General features: G+C 45.0%; 1 pseudogene; it reads left to right on the plus strand.

The window, feature by feature from the left end:
* Positions 1-3986: 3986 nt before the first annotated feature.
* On the plus strand, positions 3987-4104 carry LOC136659787 (5S ribosomal RNA; annotated as a pseudogene).
* The last annotated feature ends 1500 nt before the right edge of the window (positions 4105-5604 follow it).

The following is a 5604-nucleotide window of genomic DNA, read 5'->3' on the forward strand; positions in this document are numbered from 1 at the left end:
ATTTGCTATTTCATCCCCTTTAAACTGGCCCTCCTAATGCCTTTTAAAGGCACAAAAAGTCACTTGGCTCTTCATCTGAAAACCGGAAGTTGCTTTTTTTTTTTTTTTTCTCTGTAGGAGGCATTCTGAAGCCCACAGAGGCCACGGGCAGACACATGGGGCCCCTGTGGACTTCAGGAAGCCTTCCAGAGGCAACCAGAGCAGAGCTACAGAGCCAAGTCTGGCTCAGCAGGGGTCTGGGGGATCCACACTAAGCCAGATCGGCAGATACAAAATCCACAGATAAGTATGCTCAGCCTGTAGTTTTCTTTGTACTGAGCAGCAGGGCCAAACAGAAGCTGTACACTTTTTTGTTTTGTTTTATTTAATACATTTGTAGACTGTTTTTCAGTCTACAATGTATTAAATGTTTAATACATTTGTAGACTGTAGACTGTACAATCAATTAAAAGTCAAGAGAAACGTGTTTTGAGGCAACAGTCAGTGTGGGAGCTTTGCCGGCAAAATATTCCCTAGGCACCGCACCATCGCCAAAAAGGACCTGTTATCTCTATAAATAAAAAACAAGAGTGGTCTGCTTTGGTTTAATAAATGAATGCTGAAAATTCTGCCCGCCAAATTATCCTGAATCCTGAGATTTATTGTGCCCAGATAACTCCAAAGTGACCTTTATAACAAAACCCATAAGAGCGACACAGGATCAAACCAGGATTTAGCCAACCAGATGCTTCTGAAAAGAAGAGAAGCAGAGCACAAAGGGGTCAGCTCTCCCCTACTGCATGTTCCCATCATTTACTCCCCTGGAACAGGAAGGCTCCAATTAACCATCATGGCAAAAGACCCCTGATGACCTGTTCACCTCCCGAATATGTCTATTCTCCTTTTGGGCCAATGACCACCACCAAGACAGTGTGGCAATAAAGCTACAATCCTATATACAATTTCCTGGGAGCAAGTCCCACTGATAAAATGGGACCTACTTCTGAGTAGACACACCTAGGATTGTGCTGTGACTTCTATAATTACCTGCGGTGTGAAGAAGCATTCCCTTTCGTCTATCCGGAATATGCCACTGAGCAGTTTCATTGGACAGCCCTGAGCTTTAGTCTCTCTCCAAATATTCACAGCTGTTTAAACCTCTGTTATGTTTCCCCCACCCCTTGTTCGTGAAACCAAAAGCCTTCAAAGCATTCACTTCCCCTTTTAGGACAGGCTCTCTAACTCTGCCATCATTTTTCTTTTCCTTTCCTACACCACCTCCATGACATGCCCTCTTAGAGGTGGAGCAACCAGAACCATATGGAGCAGTGGTTCCCAAACTGTGGGTCAAGACCCACTGGTGGGTCATGACCTGTTTTTTTTTGGTGGGTCCCATAGCAGCTGAGCAGAGCCTCCAATGAAAACACAGCGGATGGAAAGCTCAGATAACTAATTGCCCCAATTCCTGAGGCTATTCAAAAATTGTACAGCTGCTAATTGCCTTTGCAAACTGAGCTACTGCTGTTTGCAAAAGTGTAAAAGAGGGAGATAAATGTTTGAACATCTTTTTGGGGTTGTTTTTACTTGCATTGTTATTGTTATTGGTATGTCTTTCTAGATCTCTTTTTTTAAAATCTCATAAAGCTAGGTGGGTCCTGACAGAATGTCATTTTAAAAAGTGGGTCCTGGCGCTAAAATGTTTGGGAAGCACTGAGTACTCCAAATGCAGCCTGCGTGCCCATCCCACATTTTGGTCCGAAGGGGAGAAAAACTGAAGGCAAAATCCCCTACCCTGCTATCACCATCACCCCCCCACCTCCCCTACTTTCCCCATACTTTGCTCCACAGATTTCTGATCTGTTATTACTTGCTCCTCTTAACCTCCCCCCTCCTAGCCTTCTTTACACGCACTAAAAGAACAAGAGTATTTTGTAAGCATTATTAGGCACGCAGCTGTCATCTAAATATTTTTCACTGAACCCATAATTAACTATTTCTAAGAGCTTGGCTGCACTACAAAGATAGAGAGGCAAAGAGCGCAAGAATATTAAATTTCCTCTGTTATCAATCAACAGCCTTTCCTCAAACACAAAGTGTCCCTTTGAGGCATCTTTCGTCTTACTGCTGTTTTGCTGAAAGGGGATGGAAAAGACAAAGGTTCTGGAGTCTGAGGACTTCCTCGCACTACACACTATGAGAAAACAACAAGTTTTTGGGGACTGCCATTTTGCTAATCCGCTTGGATAATTGAATTTAATTACATTAGCAGGTATTGTGGCTTAGAAACCATGCCAAGATTTACCTCCTCTTTAGGTACGGAAGCAGTTTAATTAGTACTAGGAACAATCTATTCTTAAATTAGGGGTGTTATTGCAGTAACCACTTAGGGTATTGTTTCTCTTTTGATTCTCTTCTCAACAAATTGCACCCATATATTTATTGCGCCTGCAATAACTCATCATGTTGCATTCTGCCCCGTGCCTTCAGGGTTCAAATCTATACATATTTCAACGCACTGGATCAATATTATTGTCTCATGTCAGCAATTACCTAGGCTGGAGGTTAGTGCCAAGCAAATGGTGGAGGCGTCTGGAGCTTCATGAACTGTCTTTGGAAGCATGGATGTCAAGCCTCAGGACTGCAAGCCAAATCTGGCTTCAATCGCCAAAGGTTTGTTTTGCTTTGCTGTGGCTTTTCAAGAGTGACAGAGGAGAAAGAGAAGTTCAACAGGCAAAGTTTTTCTTAAGGGGGTTGCTGCTTATCCTGGGGAAAGACTTCACCTGCCAAATTCCTTGTTACGCACCTGTCAAAGGCATGCACATGAGTACTGCCAGAAAAATAATGTTTGCAACTCAAAACCCAGGTTCCTCAACCTTCCTAATCTGGCCCTTTTCAAACCCTTCAGAGGCCTATGAATCCCAGTTCTGTCTCCATCAGCAGTGACAACCAGGCCAGGTTCGATTACTACTTTTATTCCCCTGACCCCACTTCACTGCATTTAACAGCAACCCAACACACAGGTGTTTACCGGGTGACATTTCATGGGCATACCGATCAAAGCAGTGGGTTTACCTGCCAGATTTCTTTGTGTTTGTCCAGCCACTGTTAGAACCACAGAAGCAGGTTCAAGAAAAAGAAGGTGGAAATCTTATTATGAAGGTGGTTGGGGGGGGGGAGGAGAAGAGGCAAAGACAGAGTGAGAGATTTGACTCACTCTGGATGTCAGCGGAACCAGGGTCCCCATTAAAAGTGTATTAAGAACAAAAAAAGAGTGCCAAAATGGCAGAGGTTCCTTTCTCCCCCCAGTGATGCATTCTGTCATGGTGCATTCTGGGGTGAGCCTGGGAGGAAAGAGGAACTTTCAGGCAACCCAGAAGGGAGTCTTTCAGTCCTTAAAAGAGCTCTAGAGGCTGGGAAAAGGTGTAGTTTGGCCATGCATAGGTAGGAAACACAATTTTGGCACTTTTTGTTTGTTTCTTAAGTGCTTTTAACATGGACCTCAGTATGTGCAGATTTTGGTATCTACGGGGGCTTCTGGAATGGCTCTCACATCTCATTGCAGGGGAAAATGGAGGGCCAGTCTAAGACTTTCTGGCCCCTAAGGCAGTGTGCTGAATTTTTCTCCATCTTTACCTGGCAGTTCACCTGCTTCTGCCACCACCCCTCTTCTTCCAACTCCTTGGATTTTAAAAGAACAGAGGGGAAGAGGAAGTGCGAGGAGAGGGGAGTGGTGGGTCACAGCATCAGAGAAAGTGCTATGAAAGAAAGTGGTATGGCAGCCAACACCTTATCAAAGACCTCTTTTATGCATGACTGGTGAACAAAGGTGCACAGAGGCGGCGTGGTCAGCCTCAAGAGACAGAAACAAGGTGTGCTCTTCTTTCTAATGCTGCCCCTCTCTAGTTAATGACCCACTCACATGACCTCACTGGCATTCAGCCTGGATGGACTGGGAGCAAGCCAGCTAGCCATGCCTTTCCATGCTCCCTGGCCATGCTCTCAAACGTCTCTGCATTCTGTTACCCTGCACATGCCTGATCTCATCTGATCTCGGAAGCTAAGCAGGGTCAGGCCTGGTTAGTACTTGGATGGGAGACCCCCTGGGTATACTGGGTGCTGTAGGCTTATACCAGAGTCTTTCGAGACTGAAGGTTGCCAACCAACCATGGAGACAAGCCTGCTGAGGGAGCCCTGTCTGCCTACCATTTAGTCCCTGTACATTACAGAGCATACTGGACCACGTTTTAGTACTCCCTCTAAAACAGGATTAGACCATCATTTGCAATCCTGGTTTGAAAGGAGGACTCGGTTTCCCAGCAAACCGGTTGAACATACCAGCAAGTCTGCTATGAAGCCAGTTACAGAAGAGGAGGAAAAAGGGGGGGGGAGAGCACTTCTGTTTGTCATTCGTTTCAAGCCCACAGTTTGTTGCAACAGGAATGAGATGCCTGCACTGGACCTTCATTTATTAGTACATCTATGTGTTGCTTTTCCCCACCCACCATAGCAGTCCCCAGAGTGGCTTCTGGCCCACTGAAAACAATTCCTCAAAATCAGATAATATATCAATAACAAACGACTCCACACAGCAGTAAAAGCAAAAGTACAGTGCCACAGAACTTAAAAATATTAAAATCAGGGATGGTGATAGAGACCGTATCCATCCTAGCCTCAGTAATCATGGCAGCTGACACACTGTACAGGATGCACTGCCAGGGGTGGACTGGGGCAGTATGGGTGCCCAGTGCAGAACATTCCCCAAAACTGGCACCCAGCATTGTTTAAACACATAAGTATTTGCATGTTGGCATGACATAGGCAGGGAGCTGGCTAAACCTACCACACCTCTCACGTGTTGCTGTATTTCACTGTCAGTTCTCTGTACTGTACTTGTCATCTACTGCTGGCACAAGCTGCTAGCTTGGCAAAAATGTGTGTTTTGGCCTTAGATATAGTGCTCATGGTGTCCCCAAGACAGCCTGTCTCTCCTGGATGGGTTTTCTCGTCTCCTAATGACTGCTCTCTTTTTCAACAGCACTGCCAGCAGAGGTCAATGTACGTAGAATTTATGCTGGGGAAGTTAAGATCTAATGATTCACCTTAGTCCTCCTGTTGGTGGAGAGCGACTCATTATTCTAGCCTTGAAAGGCCATTTAATCTAAACCACATTGTTCCTTGCAATTTAGAACCCTTTAACAGTTCCAAAGGTTCACTGGAAAGCTTCCCTCTACCCTTTGTAGTTTTGATCCACATACGTAGATCCAGTTTTGCTGGGGCAGCAGACTGACATGCAGAAACTGAGCAAAATAATACTTATCATGGAAGTTACTGCCAGACTTCATCAGATTTCAGTCAAAGGTGCACAGTTTTGCACGGTTGGTATACAACCAGTCTACAACAGTGTCTACTGGTCACTGTTCCTGCAGAGAAGCTGAGCAATTAGCAAAATTTACTCTCTTAAACTAGGCAGAGATTTGGGTTGGCTTCATCTCTTGCTGCAAAAGACTTGCACAGCCCTGCATTTAGTGCACTGGTTAAATTTAGCAACAGAAGTCTACTTTGTTGGACTCCCAACTGTTAACCCTTAAAATCAGATCCAGCAATGTGTGGTGAGAAGCAGTCTGC

Source organism: Tiliqua scincoides, chromosome 8, assembly GCF_035046505.1.
Source record: "Tiliqua scincoides isolate rTilSci1 chromosome 8, rTilSci1.hap2, whole genome shotgun sequence".
Taxonomy (NCBI): Eukaryota; Metazoa; Chordata; class Lepidosauria; order Squamata; family Scincidae; genus Tiliqua; species Tiliqua scincoides.